The sequence below is a fragment of the Giraffa tippelskirchi genome, chromosome X, assembly GCF_054371585.1.
Source record: "Giraffa tippelskirchi isolate mGirTip1 chromosome X, T2T-mGirTip1v1.2.pri, whole genome shotgun sequence".
In the NCBI taxonomy this organism is placed as follows: Eukaryota; Metazoa; Chordata; class Mammalia; order Artiodactyla; family Giraffidae; genus Giraffa; species Giraffa tippelskirchi.
The window spans coordinates 52,143,943-52,162,018 of record NC_137289.1 but is presented as its reverse complement, the minus strand read 5'-3'; the positions used below and the strand labels follow the sequence as shown (position 1 = coordinate 52,162,018).

At 40.4% G+C, this 18,076-nt stretch overlaps 2 pseudogenes across 2 annotated transcripts; both read right to left on the bottom strand.

Annotated features, from left to right (window-relative positions):
• Nucleotides 1–1,115: 1,115 nt before the first annotated feature.
• LOC145535566 (E3 ubiquitin-protein ligase RNF168 pseudogene) lies at nucleotides 1,116–8,444 on the bottom strand (annotated as a pseudogene). The gene has a single exon (XR_014075476.1). The product of XR_014075476.1 is annotated as an E3 ubiquitin-protein ligase RNF168 pseudogene (transcript).
• A 2,033-nt stretch (nucleotides 8,445–10,477) lies between these two features.
• On the bottom strand, nucleotides 10,478–17,806 carry LOC145535558 (E3 ubiquitin-protein ligase RNF168 pseudogene; annotated as a pseudogene). Its single transcript, XR_014075469.1, has one exon. The product of XR_014075469.1 is annotated as an E3 ubiquitin-protein ligase RNF168 pseudogene (transcript).
• Nucleotides 17,807–18,076: the final 270 nt, after the last annotated feature.

Genomic DNA, 18,076 nt, shown 5'->3' with positions numbered 1-18,076 from the left:
AGGAACTCATGATCTGAGCCACAGTCAGCTCCCGGTCTTGTTTTGCTGACTGTATAGAACTTCTCCCCTTTTGGCTGCAAAGAATACAATCAATATGATTTTGGTATTGACCGTCCGGTGATGTCCATGTATAGAGTCATCTCTTGTACTGCTGGAAGAGGTTGTTTTCCATGACCAGTGCATTCTCTTGTCAAAACTCTATTGGGCTTTTCTCAGCTTCATTTTGTACTCCAAGGCCAAACTTTCCTGGTATTCCAGGTATCTCTTGACTTCCTCCTTTTGCATTCCAATCCCCTATGAAGGAATGGACATCTTTTTCATGTGTTAGTTCTAGAACGTCTCTGGGAATGCTTCAATATCATGAGAACTCACTCCATATAATTTGTAAGTACTTACTCCTGCCTTGTCAAGCAAGATTTAATGATTATTTTGTAATACTGTTTTTAACATTTTAAATATTATAATTTGAAAATAATATGGCTCATTACATCTAAAACATTTGCTACCCTGGACAGAGTGAAATGTGAGTACTGAAATAAATTAGGATTCAGACATGTTCTGGAGGCTACAGGACTCAATGGGGAAATCTTTGGTGAAATATAGGTTACACGACTAAGCACATATTAAAAAGCAGTTTTCCCCTTTTATCTAGTTTTATACCTTTTTTGGTCATGGACTACTCCAGGAAGATGTAATTACAAAACTTTAAATTCAAGGAGTCCTCTAAATGTTAAAAAAAAAAAAAAGGACTCAAAAAATGAATAAATGATAAAATAAATAAATAAATAAATACATTCAAGGAGTCCTTAAAATGTAAAGCAAAACAGGTTTAAAAAGTATTGGTCTGAATAAAAGAGATTTTAGTCTATTTTAGACAAATTTGGTTAGTTTCTAACTACACTTCATTTCAGCACAATCATCACTCAGGGGACAATCCTTTATGAGAAAGGGGAAATTAAAGTTTAAATTAGCTTCAGAATTCTACCCATTATCACCCAATCCATACTGAAGTATATGTCATCAAATATGCAAGGATTACAGAATTTCAGTTATGTAATTTTGAGGCAAAAAGCGTAATAATGTATAAAATCATTGACAAACTTAAGCTAGAATTATTAGCTCTAGGACATTTTATTGTATTATTACCTTAAAAGGATGGCAAAGTAGACATGAGCAGAAATGCTGTTAAAACTGTTGCTTTTCGCTCCCAGTTTTTCATATTAATGAAATAAAAGTTTAACAGTCTCTAAGTTAAATTTCACAAGTGAAATTGCTGCTCTTTGATTTAACTTTCAGGGCTAAGGTAGGGCAAAATCCAAGTATCATCCTTTCCATTTTTGTGCATATACACAAATAAGAGTCAGTATCAATACAAATGACAACATAAGGAAACAAAATGTTTAGTCAGGTTCTACCACACAGGATACTACGACATAACTCTGCTACAGTAAATTCCCATTTTGTGTTTTGGAATAGCAGATTACATAGTATGGTGTGAAAAGCAGTAAAACGCACGTGCTTTCTGTGTCATTTAGCAAAGAAAAGACAAGAAAGAATACATTGCCAAACTCCACCTGCTACTCCATCCTAGACCCAGTTGTCTATCATCCACTCGGTTCCAGTACTTCCAAATTCTCAATCTAACCCACCCAGTCTCAAGCCAAGATTAACTCCTTTTGCATCAACTCTCCTTTCTCTCAGCTAGGTCATCATTTTCCAGAAAAGTCTGATTTTTCTGACTTCACGATTTAACCCATTTGAAGTCAAAGAAAATGCTGTAATACTGAAAGCAATTAAACTAGAGATGGAAATTAGTGTTGGGGAAGATACATTTCAAGTGCTCTGGAAATATAATGAGAAAGTTGCAAGAAAACAGATTTTAAACTCTGCCTGGCTTCCTTAGTTACTTGGTATATTATAATGTTGCTCTGATTACTAGTCAGGACAAAAAAGTGCTCAAAGGCACTAAAATATGCATTTTGGGGGGAAACGCATGGACATTAAGATTTCTTGGGAGCTGGCCAAGGCATTTTTATATCCATAAGGACCGTCAACTTAAACTTAGCCCATCACAGTTATTAAAAAATGAAGGGAGTGGAACTCTTGCTTACAACTGGGTTTGGCAGAAACACATCTGTATACTCTGCCCCTGTAATCACACAGGCCTTTAATTAGGGACAATTGAGTGTGCCCACAGAGCAGCACTAACGAAAAATTTATAAAGGATCTATGATAGAGCTTCACAATCCAGCTTTACCAGGTTGTAAACACTCTTCTTACCCAAGCATTACGTTGTATATCTGTGAAACATCTGAAAGATACTTTTCCTTGACCTCCCAGGCTGTAGGCCATGAGTCGTTTTATGTACAAGTATCTATAATAGAACTTGAACTTTCTTGCATTAACTGAACAATGTTACAACTGGAACTTAAAAGAAGGTTGCTAATTTTCACTTTTTGAGGCTCTGTGAGGTACTGGATGCTCTAGATCAGTTTGTCTTTTGAAGCTTCTCTCTTTGGCATTCTTCCTGTGTCCATTTAGTAATTTGCCTAGAGGTGATGAGGTAGCCCGTAACTGATATTCATCTGGGGATCCATTTAGCCAGGCTGGCCTCATTTGTTCTTGGTTCACCTCTTGCTGAAGTTGCAATGCTAATAACCTATCCTGTTCTTCTTGTTTATGTCTGTCAAAAAATAGACGTTCCAAATCTATCAGTGTTGGGATGAAGTGGACTTGTTTACTCTTGGTCTGAGGATGCGCCGAGGAACATTTTTTCTTCTTTTTCTAGAACGGCATGGATCGCTGACTGCTTCAGACAAAGACTTCTGGTTTTTTGCTCTGGAGATATCTTTACTGGTCAGTAGATGAGACTCCTCATTTTCTGTCACAACTGTGTTATTTTTCAGTGTCTTCATCGTATCTGACACTGTACATCCACTCTCTGTTTTGCCATAAGGCTTAATTGCAGCTTCTCCAGAAGAGGAAATTCCAGCTTTAGGTTCTTCATGACTGATGACACATACCTCTCTTTCATGACTGCTTTGTTTTGTTTTGACTTTTCCTTCAAGGTACCGTTCTCCACCACTGGCACATAACTGAGGTCTAGGTGACACCACTGAAGCTTCTGCATCTTGCTTTTGAACTTCAAGGCATATTTGAGGAGAAAGTGCTGGCATATCTTCCTCAATTTCTGTGTCTTGCCACATAGGGTTCTTCCTATCACTGCTGTCAGTTGCCTTGCATCTGGAGGTTTTCCTGTCTTCTACAACTTCAGACTGTGACGCTGACTCAAGTTGAGAATTCGGTGACAAACACTTCTGAATATCACCAGTGTGTTTTTGTTTGCGCTTCCTTTTCCTTGGTGACTCGGTTGTGACGGGAGTAGATTCTTTGGAATCCGAGCGGAAAGCCGAGACACTTTCCTCACAGACATTGCTAATATTAAGGCTTAGCCTTCTTGCCAGCGCTTCATCACTTTTCAGTTGTTCTTCCATCTCTCTGTGCCTTTTTTCTGCCTGTCCCTCTTCCTCTTCCTCCTCCTCTGCCAGTAATCTCCGTATGTATTCTTCACTGGCTTTGTTTTCTTCCTCCTGAATGGCTCGTTGCTCTGCCTCCATCTTGCTTCTCTCCTCTTCATATTCTCTGCTTAATTCCGCAGGCTGACTTGATAGACAAACTGGCTGATAGTCATCAACGATTTCCTCTGATTGTTGCCCAGAGAGTCTAAGCCGGCATTCCTCTGGATAGTGTTTTTGAATTATCTCCCACAGTTCCATATTGACAAGAGAATTTTTTCGGTTGTGGTACCGAGTCCACGAAGAGACCCAGCGGCGACAGAAAGGACAGCGCAAACTTGTCTTCTCCATAGTCAATTCGAAGCATGTTTTACAGAGCGTGTGGTTGCAAGGCAGTGTCACAGGCTCAGTGAGGATTTCCATACAGATGTGGCACTGGCATTCCAACAAGGAAGGGATGGTGTCTTTGGGTACAGCCATTTTAATATGCTAATAAAGGTGTATTCAACATCAATGCCAGAATTCCAGGATTGGGAACCTCAAATGTCTTTAAGTAAAAAGGCTCTGTGGGCCAGGTAAACAGTTCGACCCCAGAAGCCGGTGTATTTGTCCGTGTTAAAGACAAGTACCCTGAAAGGAAGCAAACGAACCTTGACTGCTCCCAGGCACTGACAGCCGTTGCCGTACAGCAGATGGTGGGCGCAGGGCTCTCTAGTGAGGCAGACGGCAGGCGCCAAGTTCCATTCCTCCCTGTTCCCAGGTGAGGAGAATCCCTTAGTTCTGAGCAGCTAAGCCTGAGACGGCTGAGGTGCCCAGGCAACCACTCCACGAAGACCGACGCTTCTTCCGGGATGACGCCTCAGCAAAGGGACTTCCATTTGACCTTTGCTGTGGGGTCGCGCCTGCGCACTTCTCGGGGCTCCGAGCAGACCCTCCTCTCTCCTGCACAGTGCGAGTCGTTTACGCGTGTCTGACTCTTTGCGACCCCGTGGACTATACAGTCCATGGAATTCTCCAGGCCAGAATACTGGAGTGGGTAGCTTTTCCCTTCTCCAGGGGATCTTCCCAACCCAGGGATCGAACCCAGGTCTCCCGCACTTCAGACAGATTCTTTACAAACGGAGCTATCAGGGAAGCCTAATCTTGGGGGCGGTGCTGTAGCAATCTCAAAAGGGCTAGTGAGGTCACAATGCTCTCCCTCTCTCCTTTTTCTTGTAGGACACGAATCATTAGATGTAGAGTCTACCCTAAATACAGGATGATTTCATGTCAAGATCCGTAGTTTCATGCCACAGACCTTATTCCCCAAAATGGTCTCATCGCAGGTTCAGGAATTGTGGTTTGGACATGTCTTTTTCAGGACATATGTCAACCCATTATAGTGATAGGAGGGATGAAAAACTAAAATGAGATCTTACCTTTTGTAGATCAGTATACAAACACATGCCTACATGCATAAATATATAAATGCCTGCATAAGAAAGAATATAATGCATTCTTGAACAATGAAATGCAGATAAAAACATTCAACAGGTGTTTTTTGGGTTTTATGTTTTGGGGAAATGTTGCTTTTCTGCTCTTTATGATATTATTTATTTTTCAGATGTCTATCGTTCTTGCAAATGTTAAAATGGCAGGGAAGCAAGTACATTCTTACTGCTGCTGCTGCTAAGTCGCATCAGTCGTGTCCGACTCTGTGCGACCCCATAGACGGCAGCTCACCAGGCTCCTCCGTCCCGGGGATTCTCCAGTCAAGAACACCGGAGTGGGTTGCCATTTCCTTCTCCAACATTCTTACTACATCCCCAGAAAAGTCTTTAGAACGGTAATATTTTTCAGGGACAGGAAGAGAGATGAGAGGTTGAGGAAGCCCCTTCCTCCATATAACAAGAAGATTCCCCTCCAATAACAACCAAAATGATTAATATCAATGCTTCAAATTTCTTGCTGTTAAATTGGAGGAAAATATCGGACCTCAGTTTGACATTTAAAATTTTTAAATGGAGGATAATTGCATTACAATGTAGTGCTGGCTTCTGCCATACAACGTTACAAATCAGTTGTAACTATGTATATATATCCTCTCCCTCTCCAATCCCCTCCCCCCATCCTGCCCTTTTAGTTCATACAAAGCTCCAGTCTGGGTTCCCTGTGTTATATAGCAACTTCTCACTAGCTATTTCTTCTACACATGGTAGTGTGTGTATACACACACACACACACACACACACACATACATATATACACACACATATGTATATATAAGTGCTACATTTTCAATTCATCTCACCCTCTCATTCCCCTGCTATGTCCTCAAGTCCATTCTCTATTCTGTTTCTCCATTCCTTCCCTGCAAATAGGTTCATCAGTGCCATTTGTCTAGATTTCATATATATGCTTTAATATACTATATTTGGTTTTCTGTGACTTATGTCATTCTGTATAATAGTCTCTAGGTTCATCTACCTCATTATGACTGACTCAAATTTGTTCCCTTTTATGGCTGAGTAATATTCCATTGTATATATGTACCACTACTTCTTTGTCTATTGATCCATTGACAGATATCTAGGTTGCTTCTGTGTCCTGGCTATCGTAAATAGTGCTGCAGTAAACATTAGGCTACATGTTTCTGTTTGAGTTGTGAGTTTCTCAGGCAGGGTATACGCCCAGTAGTGGAACTGCTGGATCATATGATAGTTTTATTCTTAGTTTTTTTCAGGAATCTCCATACTGCTCCCCATAGTGGCTGTATCAATTTACATTCCCACCAACAGTGCAAGAGGGTTCCCTTTTCTCCACATCTTCTCCAGCATTTATTGTTTATAGATTTTTTCATGATAGCCATTCTGACTGGTATGAGGTAGTAGTTCACTGTAGTTTTGATTTGCATTTCTCTAATAATGAGCAATGTAGAGCATCTTTTCGTGTGTTTATTGGCCATCTGCATGTCTTTTTTGGAGAAGTGGCTGTTTCAGTCTTCTGCCTATTTTTGTGATTGGCTTGTTTGTATTTCTGATATTGAACTGACTGAGAGGCTTATATATTTTGGAGATTTGTCCTCTGTCGGTTTTTTTGTTTGGAATACTTTTTGCTCCCATTCTGAGGGCTAACTTTTCATTTTGTTTATAGTTTCCCTTGCTGTGCAAAATCTTTTAAGTTTTATTAGGTTGCATTTGTTAAGTTCTGCTTTTATTTCCATTAGTTTAAGAGGCAGGTCCAAGAGGATCTTGCTACGATTTATGGCATAGAGTGTTCTGCCTATGTTTTCATCAAACAGTTTTATAATTTCTGGCCTTACACTTAAGTCTTTAGTTCATTTTTAATTCGTTTTTGTGTATGGTTTTCCAAAGAGTTGTGTGCCCTGATGACAATGAGTCTTACCAGATGAGAAGAAGTTAGATGTGGGGCACAGCAGGCCCTAGAATCTGTTCACATCTTAGTCTTGTGACTGCTTAGCCCTGCCCTCAATGTGCCTCATTTCCTTGATGTTTCAAGTTGGGCAACAGTAGCTCCTCCTCATAGATTGTAGTGAGAGTTTAATGAGCAACTACAGGTTTAGCACTTACAAAAGAGTGGGGAACTGAGGGAGTCAGCAAAAATAATTAACAATTCTTAGAATTATCATACCTAAATTGGCCATTGGTGTTTCTATTCCTATTTTTATGATTACGTGGGCCTATATTATTTGTGACTCTTTGTGAACCCATGGACTCTAGCCCACCAGGCTCCTCTGTCCATGGGATTCTCCAGGCAAGAATAGTGATATGGCTTGCCATGACCTCCTCGAAGGCATCTTCCCGACCCAGGGATCGAACCTCTGTCTCTCAGCTCTCCTGCACCGGCACATGGGTTCTTCTACCACTAGCACTACCCAGGAAGCCTACACTGGTATTGCTCCAAAGAAAGCAGTTGTATAAAATGATAAGTAGGCCATCACCTGATTACTATGCTGTAAGACGAACACATATTTATATAGAAAAATGTCTCAAAAACAAACATATACTCAAATGTTAAGAATTATTCTCCATAAATTATATGGTTTTAAGATGTTTTAATGATTTTTTTTTCCTAAATGCATTTTTCACTTTTTCCTACAAATAAAGTGTCTTGGATAAGCCTTCTTATGTGAATAATGCCAAAAAAAAATAAAAAAGAAGAGGACAATAAGATGGTAAAGACTAGAGATGTCTTCAAGATAACTAAGATATGAAGGGAACATTTTATGCAAGGATGGGCACAATGAAAGACGGAAATAGCAAGGACCTGACAAAAGCAAAAGAGATTAAGAAGTGGCAAAAACACATAAGAACTATACAAAAAAGATAGTAGTGACCCAGAAAGCCACGATGGTGTGGCTACTAACCTACAGCCAGACATCCTGCAGTGTGAATTCAATTGGGCCTTAGGAAACATGATTATGGAAAGTCAGTGGAAGTGATGGAATTCCAGCTGAGCTATTTAAATCCTAAAAGATGGTGCTGTTAAAGTGTTGCACGCAACATATCAGCAAATTTGGAAAACTCAGCAGTGGCCACAGGACTGGAAAAATCAGTTTTCATCCCAATCCCAAAGAAGGGCAAGGCCAAAGAATGTTCAAACTACCATACAATCGAGATCATTTCACATGCTAGCAAGGCCATGCTCAAAATCCATCAAGCTAGGGTTCATTAGTATGTGAACTGAGAACTTCCAGATGCACAAATGGATTTAGAAAAGGCAGAGGAACCAGAGATCAAATTGCCAGCATCCATTGGGTCATAGAAAGAGCAAGGGGATTCCAGAAAAACACCTGTACTAAGTTGCTTCAGCTGTATCTGACTCTTTGCGACACTATGGACCATAGCCTGCCAGGCCACTCTGTCCAAGGGATTCTCCAGGCAAGAACACTGGATTGGATTGCCATGCCCTCCTCCAGGGGATCTTCCTGACCCAGGGATTGAACCTGTTTTGCTGATGTTTCCTGCACTGGCAGGCGGGTTCTTTACCACTACTGCCACCTGGTAGCATATGAAGTGAGCACAGGTGTACCATAGTTTGTACATTCTTTGGCATTGCCCTTCTTTGGGATTGGAATGAAAACTGAACTTTACCTATCCTACAGCCACTGCTGAGTTTTCCAAATTTGCTAGCCTATTAAGTGCAGCACTTTAACAGCATTCATCTTTACCTGGAATTCCATCACATCCACTGGCTGTGTTCTTAGTAATGCTTCCTAAGGCCCACTTGACCTCACATTCCAGGATGTCTGGGTCTAGTGAATGACCACACTATCGTGGTTATTCGGCAATTAAGACCATTTTTGGACAGTTCTTCTCTGTATTCCTAATATCTTCTGTTTCTGTTAGGCTCTTGCTGTTTCTGTCGTTTATTGTGCCCATCTTTGCATGAAATATTCCTTTGGTATCTCCAGTTTTCTTGAAGTGATCTCTAGTCTTTCCCATTCTATTGGTTTCCTCTATTTCTTTGCATTGTCCACTTAAGAAGGCTTTCTCATCTGTCCTTGCTATTCTTTGCAACTCTACATTCAGATGCTATTCTTTGGAACTCTACATTTCCTTTTCTCTTTTGCCTTTCCCTTCTTTTTTTTCCTCAGCTATTTTTAAGGCCTACTCAGACAACCATTTTGCCTTTTTGCATTTCTTTACCTCGGGGATGGTTTTGATCAGTATCTCCTGTAAAATGTTATGAACCCCCATCCATAGTTCTTCAGGCATTCTATCAGATCTAATCCCTTGAATCTATTCATCACTTCCACTGTATACCATAAGGGAATTGATTTAGGTCATACCTGAATGGCATAGTTGTTTTCCCTACTTTCTTCAATTTAATCCTGAATTTTCCATTAAGGAACTCATGATCTGAGCCACAGTCAGCTCCCGGTCTTGTTTTGCTGACTGTATAGAACTTCTCCCCTTTTGGCTGCAAAGAATACAATCAATATGATTTTGGTATTGACCGTCCGGTGATGTCCATGTATAGAGTCATCTCTTGTACTGCTGGAAGAGGTTGTTTTCCATGACCAGTGCATTCTCTTGTCAAAACTCTATTGGGCTTTTCTCAGCTTCATTTTGTACTCCAAGGCCAAACTTTCCTGGTATTCCAGGTATCTCTTGACTTCCTCCTTTTGCATTCCAATCCCCTATGAAGGAATGGACATCTTTTTCATGTGTTAGTTCTAGAACGTCTCTGGGAATGCTTCAATATCATGAGAACTCACTCCATATAATTTGTAAGTACTTACTCCTGCCTTGTCAAGCAAGATTTAATGATTATTTTGTAATACTGTTTTTAACATTTTAAATATTATAATTTGAAAATAATATGGCTCATTACATCTAAAACATTTGCTACCCTGGACAGAGTGAAATGTGAGTACTGAAATAAATTAGGATTCAGACATGTTCTGGAGGCTACAGGACTCAATGGGGAAATCTTTGGTGAAATATAGGTTACACGACTAAGCACATATTAAAAAGCAGTTTTCCCCTTTTATCTAGTTTTATACCTTTTTTGGTCATGGACTACTCCAGGAAGATGTAATTACAAAACTTTAAATTCAAGGAGTCCTCTAAATGTTAAAAAAAAAAAAAGGACTCAAAAAATGAATAAATGATAAAATAAATAAATAAATAAATACATTCAAGGAGTCCTTAAAATGTAAAGCAAAACAGGTTTAAAAAGTATTGGTCTGAATAAAAGAGATTTTAGTCTATTTTAGACAAATTTGGTTAGTTTCTAACTACACTTCATTTCAGCACAATCATCACTCAGGGGACAATCCTTTATGAGAAAGGGGAAATTAAAGTTTAAATTAGCTTCAGAATTCTACCCATTATCACCCAATCCATACTGAAGTATATGTCATCAAATATGCAAGGATTACAGAATTTCAGTTATGTAATTTTGAGGCAAAAAGCGTAATAATGTATAAAATCATTGACAAACTTAAGCTAGAATTATTAGCTCTAGGACATTTTATTGTATTATTACCTTAAAAGGATGGCAAAGTAGACATGAGCAGAAATGCTGTTAAAACTGTTGCTTTTCGCTCCCAGTTTTTCATATTAATGAAATAAAAGTTTAACAGTCTCTAAGTTAAATTTCACAAGTGAAATTGCTGCTCTTTGATTTAACTTTCAGGGCTAAGGTAGGGCAAAATCCAAGTATCATCCTTTCCATTTTTGTGCATATACACAAATAAGAGTCAGTATCAATACAAATGACAACATAAGGAAACAAAATGTTTAGTCAGGTTCTACCACACAGGATACTACGACATAACTCTGCTACAGTAAATTCCCATTTTGTGTTTTGGAATAGCAGATTACATAGTATGGTGTGAAAAGCAGTAAAACGCACGTGCTTTCTGTGTCATTTAGCAAAGAAAAGACAAGAAAGAATACATTGCCAAACTCCACCTGCTACTCCATCCTAGACCCAGTTGTCTATCATCCACTCGGTTCCAGTACTTCCAAATTCTCAATCTAACCCACCCAGTCTCAAGCCAAGATTAACTCCTTTTGCATCAACTCTCCTTTCTCTCAGCTAGGTCATCATTTTCCAGAAAAGTCTGATTTTTCTGACTTCACGATTTAACCCATTTGAAGTCAAAGAAAATGCTGTAATACTGAAAGCAATTAAACTAGAGATGGAAATTAGTGTTGGGGAAGATACATTTCAAGTGCTCTGGAAATATAATGAGAAAGTTGCAAGAAAACAGATTTTAAACTCTGCCTGGCTTCCTTAGTTACTTGGTATATTATAATGTTGCTCTGATTACTAGTCAGGACAAAAAAGTGCTCAAAGGCACTAAAATATGCATTTTGGGGGGAAACGCATGGACATTAAGATTTCTTGGGAGCTGGCCAAGGCATTTTTATATCCATAAGGACCGTCAACTTAAACTTAGCCCATCACAGTTATTAAAAAATGAAGGGAGTGGAACTCTTGCTTACAACTGGGTTTGGCAGAAACACATCTGTATACTCTGCCCCTGTAATCACACAGGCCTTTAATTAGGGACAATTGAGTGTGCCCACAGAGCAGCACTAACGAAAAATTTATAAAGGATCTATGATAGAGCTTCACAATCCAGCTTTACCAGGTTGTAAACACTCTTCTTACCCAAGCATTACGTTGTATATCTGTGAAACATCTGAAAGATACTTTTCCTTGACCTCCCAGGCTGTAGGCCATGAGTCGTTTTATGTACAAGTATCTATAATAGAACTTGAACTTTCTTGCATTAACTGAACAATGTTACAACTGGAACTTAAAAGAAGGTTGCTAATTTTCACTTTTTGAGGCTCTGTGAGGTACTGGATGCTCTAGATCAGTTTGTCTTTTGAAGCTTCTCTCTTTGGCATTCTTCCTGTGTCCATTTAGTAATTTGCCTAGAGGTGATGAGGTAGCCCGTAACTGATATTCATCTGGGGATCCATTTAGCCAGGCTGGCCTCATTTGTTCTTGGTTCACCTCTTGCTGAAGTTGCAATGCTAATAACCTATCCTGTTCTTCTTGTTTATGTCTGTCAAAAAATAGACGTTCCAAATCTATCAGTGTTGGGATGAAGTGGACTTGTTTACTCTTGGTCTGAGGATGCGCCGAGGAACATTTTTTCTTCTTTTTCTAGAACGGCATGGATCGCTGACTGCTTCAGACAAAGACTTCTGGTTTTTTGCTCTGGAGATATCTTTACTGGTCAGTAGATGAGACTCCTCATTTTCTGTCACAACTGTGTTATTTTTCAGTGTCTTCATCGTATCTGACACTGTACATCCACTCTCTGTTTTGCCATAAGGCTTAATTGCAGCTTCTCCAGAAGAGGAAATTCCAGCTTTAGGTTCTTCATGACTGATGACACATACCTCTCTTTCATGACTGCTTTGTTTTGTTTTGACTTTTCCTTCAAGGTACCGTTCTCCACCACTGGCACATAACTGAGGTCTAGGTGACACCACTGAAGCTTCTGCATCTTGCTTTTGAACTTCAAGGCATATTTGAGGAGAAAGTGCTGGCATATCTTCCTCAATTTCTGTGTCTTGCCACATAGGGTTCTTCCTATCACTGCTGTCAGTTGCCTTGCATCTGGAGGTTTTCCTGTCTTCTACAACTTCAGACTGTGACGCTGACTCAAGTTGAGAATTCGGTGACAAACACTTCTGAATATCACCAGTGTGTTTTTGTTTGCGCTTCCTTTTCCTTGGTGACTCGGTTGTGACGGGAGTAGATTCTTTGGAATCCGAGCGGAAAGCCGAGACACTTTCCTCACAGACATTGCTAATATTAAGGCTTAGCCTTCTTGCCAGCGCTTCATCACTTTTCAGTTGTTCTTCCATCTCTCTGTGCCTTTTTTCTGCCTGTCCCTCTTCCTCTTCCTCCTCCTCTGCCAGTAATCTCCGTATGTATTCTTCACTGGCTTTGTTTTCTTCCTCCTGAATGGCTCGTTGCTCTGCCTCCATCTTGCTTCTCTCCTCTTCATATTCTCTGCTTAATTCCGCAGGCTGACTTGATAGACAAACTGGCTGATAGTCATCAACGATTTCCTCTGATTGTTGCCCAGAGAGTCTAAGCCGGCATTCCTCTGGATAGTGTTTTTGAATTATCTCCCACAGTTCCATATTGACAAGAGAATTTTTTCGGTTGTGGTACCGAGTCCACGAAGAGACCCAGCGGCGACAGAAAGGACAGCGCAAACTTGTCTTCTCCATAGTCAATTCGAAGCATGTTTTACAGAGCGTGTGGTTGCAAGGCAGTGTCACAGGCTCAGTGAGGATTTCCATACAGATGTGGCACTGGCATTCCAACAAGGAAGGGATGGTGTCTTTGGGTACAGCCATTTTAATATGCTAATAAAGGTGTATTCAACATCAATGCCAGAATTCCAGGATTGGGAACCTCAAATGTCTTTAAGTAAAAAGGCTCTGTGGGCCAGGTAAACAGTTCGACCCCAGAAGCCGGTGTATTTGTCCGTGTTAAAGACAAGTACCCTGAAAGGAAGCAAACGAACCTTGACTGCTCCCAGGCACTGACAGCCGTTGCCGTACAGCAGATGGTGGGCGCAGGGCTCTCTAGTGAGGCAGACGGCAGGCGCCAAGTTCCATTCCTCCCTGTTCCCAGGTGAGGAGAATCCCTTAGTTCTGAGCAGCTAAGCCTGAGACGGCTGAGGTGCCCAGGCAACCACTCCACGAAGACCGACGCTTCTTCCGGGATGACGCCTCAGCAAAGGGACTTCCATTTGACCTTTGCTGTGGGGTCGCGCCTGCGCACTTCTCGGGGCTCCGAGCAGACCCTCCTCTCTCCTGCACAGTGCGAGTCGTTTACGCGTGTCTGACTCTTTGCGACCCCGTGGACTATACAGTCCATGGAATTCTCCAGGCCAGAATACTGGAGTGGGTAGCTTTTCCCTTCTCCAGGGGATCTTCCCAACCCAGGGATCGAACCCAGGTCTCCCGCACTTCAGACAGATTCTTTACAAACGGAGCTATCAGGGAAGCCTAATCTTGGGGGCGGTGCTGTAGCAATCTCAAAAGGGCTAGTGAGGTCACAATGCTCTCCCTCTCTCCTTTTTCTTGTAGGACACGAATCATTAGATGTAGAGTCTACCCTAAATACAGGATGATTTCATGTCAAGATCCGTAGTTTCATGCCACAGACCTTATTCCCCAAAATGGTCTCATCGCAGGTTCAGGAATTGTGGTTTGGACATGTCTTTTTCAGGACATATGTCAACCCATTATAGTGATAGGAGGGATGAAAAACTAAAATGAGATCTTACCTTTTGTAGATCAGTATACAAACACATGCCTACATGCATAAATATATAAATGCCTGCATAAGAAAGAATATAATGCATTCTTGAACAATGAAATGCAGATAAAAACATTCAACAGGTGTTTTTTGGGTTTTATGTTTTGGGGAAATGTTGCTTTTCTGCTCTTTATGATATTATTTATTTTTCAGATGTCTATCGTTCTTGCAAATGTTAAAATGGCAGGGAAGCAAGTACATTCTTACTGCTGCTGCTGCTAAGTCGCATCAGTCGTGTCCGACTCTGTGCGACCCCATAGACGGCAGCTCACCAGGCTCCTCCGTCCCGGGGATTCTCCAGTCAAGAACACCGGAGTGGGTTGCCATTTCCTTCTCCAACATTCTTACTACATCCCCAGAAAAGTCTTTAGAACGGTAATATTTTTCAGGGACAGGAAGAGAGATGAGAGGTTGAGGAAGCCCCTTCCTCCATATAACAAGAAGATTCCCCTCCAATAACAACCAAAATGATTAATATCAATGCTTCAAATTTCTTGCTGTTAAATTGGAGGAAAATATCGGACCTCAGTTTGACATTTAAAATTTTTAAATGGAGGATAATTGCATTACAATGTAGTGCTGGCTTCTGCCATACAACGTTACAAATCAGTTGTAACTATGTATATATATCCTCTCCCTCTCCAATCCCCTCCCCCCATCCTGCCCTTTTAGTTCATACAAAGCTCCAGTCTGGGTTCCCTGTGTTATATAGCAACTTCTCACTAGCTATTTCTTCTACACATGGTAGTGTGTGTATACACACACACACACACACACACACACATACATATATACACACACATATGTATATATAAGTGCTACATTTTCAATTCATCTCACCCTCTCATTCCCCTGCTATGTCCTCAAGTCCATTCTCTATTCTGTTTCTCCATTCCTTCCCTGCAAATAGGTTCATCAGTGCCATTTGTCTAGATTTCATATATATGCTTTAATATACTATATTTGGTTTTCTGTGACTTATGTCATTCTGTATAATAGTCTCTAGGTTCATCTACCTCATTATGACTGACTCAAATTTGTTCCCTTTTATGGCTGAGTAATATTCCATTGTATATATGTACCACTACTTCTTTGTCTATTGATCCATTGACAGATATCTAGGTTGCTTCTGTGTCCTGGCTATCGTAAATAGTGCTGCAGTAAACATTAGGCTACATGTTTCTGTTTGAGTTGTGAGTTTCTCAGGCAGGGTATACGCCCAGTAGTGGAACTGCTGGATCATATGATAGTTTTATTCTTAGTTTTTTTCAGGAATCTCCATACTGCTCCCCATAGTGGCTGTATCAATTTACATTCCCACCAACAGTGCAAGAGGGTTCCCTTTTCTCCACATCTTCTCCAGCATTTATTGTTTATAGATTTTTTCATGATAGCCATTCTGACTGGTATGAGGTAGTAGTTCACTGTAGTTTTGATTTGCATTTCTCTAATAATGAGCAATGTAGAGCATCTTTTCGTGTGTTTATTGGCCATCTGCATGTCTTTTTTGGAGAAGTGGCTGTTTCAGTCTTCTGCCTATTTTTGTGATTGGCTTGTTTGTATTTCTGATATTGAACTGACTGAGAGGCTTATATATTTTGGAGATTTGTCCTCTGTCGGTTTTTTTGTTTGGAATACTTTTTGCTCCCATTCTGAGGGCTAACTTTTCATTTTGTTTATAGTTTCCCTTGCTGTGCAAAATCTTTTAAGTTTTATTAGGTTGCATTTGTTAAGTTCTGCTTTTATTTCCATTAGTTTAAGAGGCAGGTCCAAGAGGATCTTGCTACGATTTATGGCATAGAGTGTTCTGCCTATGTTTTCATCAAACAGTTTTATAATTTCTGGCCTTACACTTAAGTCTTTAGTTCATTTTTAATTCGTTTTTGTGTATGGTTTTCCAAAGAGTTGTGTGCCCTGATGACAATGAGTCTTACCAGATGAGAAGAAGTTAGATGTGGGGCACAGCAGGCCCTAGAATCTGTTCACATCTTAGTCTTGTGACTGCTTAGCCCTGCCCTCAATGTGCCTCATTTCCTTGATGTTTCAAGTTGGGCAACAGTAGCTCCTCCTCATAGATTGTAGTGAGAGTTTAATGAGCAACTACAGGTTTAGCACTTACAAAAGAGTGGGGAACTGAGGGAGTCAGCAAAAATAATTAACAATTCTTAGAATTATCATACCTAAATTGGCCATTGGTGTTTCTATTCCTATTTTTATGATTACGTGGGCCTATATTATTTGTGACTCTTTGTGAACCCATGGACTCTAGCCCACCAGGCTCCTCTGTCCATGGGATTCTCCAGGCAAGAATAGTGATATGGCTTGCCATGACCTCCTCGAAGGCATCTTCCCGACCCAGGGATCGAACCTCTGTCTCTCAGCTCTCCTGCACCGGCACATGGGTTCTTCTACCACTAGCACTACCCAGGAAGCCTACACTGGTATTGCTCCAAAGAAAGCAGTTGTATAAAATGATAAGTAGGCCATCACCTGATTACTATGCTGTAAGACGAACACATATTTATATAGAAAAATGTCTCAAAAACAAACATATACTCAAATGTTAAGAATTATTCTCCATAAATTATATGGTTTTAAGATGTTTTAATGATTTTTTTTTCCTAAATGCATTTTTCACTTTTTCCTACAAATAAAGTGTCTTGGATAAGCCTTCTTATGTGAATAATGCCAAAAAAAAATAAAAAAGAAGAGGACAATAAGATGGTAAAGACTAGAGATGTCTTCAAGATAACTAAGATATGAAGGGAACATTTTATGCAAGGATGGGCACAATGAAAGACGGAAATAGCAAGGACCTGACAAAAGCAAAAGAGATTAAGAAGTGGCAAAAACACATAAGAACTATACAAAAAAGATAGTAGTGACCCAGAAAGCCACGATGGTGTGGCTACTAACCTACAGCCAGACATCCTGCAGTGTGAATTCAATTGGGCCTTAGGAAACATGATTATGGAAAGTCAGTGGAAGTGATGGAATTCCAGCTGAGCTATTTAAATCCTAAAAGATGGTGCTGTTAAAGTGTTGCACGCAACATATCAGCAAATTTGGAAAACTCAGCAGTGGCCACAGGACTGGAAAAATCAGTTTTCATCCCAATCCCAAAGAAGGGCAAGGCCAAAGAATGTTCAAACTACCATACAATCGAGATCATTTCACATGCTAGCAAGGCCATGCTCAAAATCCATCAAGCTAGGGTTCATTAGTATGTGAACTGAGAACTTCCAGATGCACAAATGGATTTAGAAAAGGCAGAGGAACCAGAGATCAAATTGCCAGCATCCATTGGGTCATAGAAAGAGCAAGGGGATTCCAGAAAAACACCTGTACTAAGTTGCTTCAGCTGTATCTGACTCTTTGCGACACTATGGACCATAGCCTGCCAGGCCACTCTGTCCAAGGGATTCTCCAGGCAAGAACACTGGATTGGATTGCCATGCCCTCCTCCAGGGGATCTTCCTGACCCAGGGATTGAACCTGTTTTGCTGATGTTTCCTGCACTGGCAGGCGGGTTCTTTACCACTACTGCCACCTGGTAGCATATGAAGTGAGCACAGGTGTACCATAGTTTGTACATTCTTTGGCATTGCCCTTCTTTGGGATTGGAATGAAAACTGAACTTTACCTATCCTACAGCCACTGCTGAGTTTTCCAAATTTGCTAGCCTATTAAGTGCAGCACTTTAACAGCATTCATCTTTACCTGGAATTCCATCACATCCACTGGCTGTG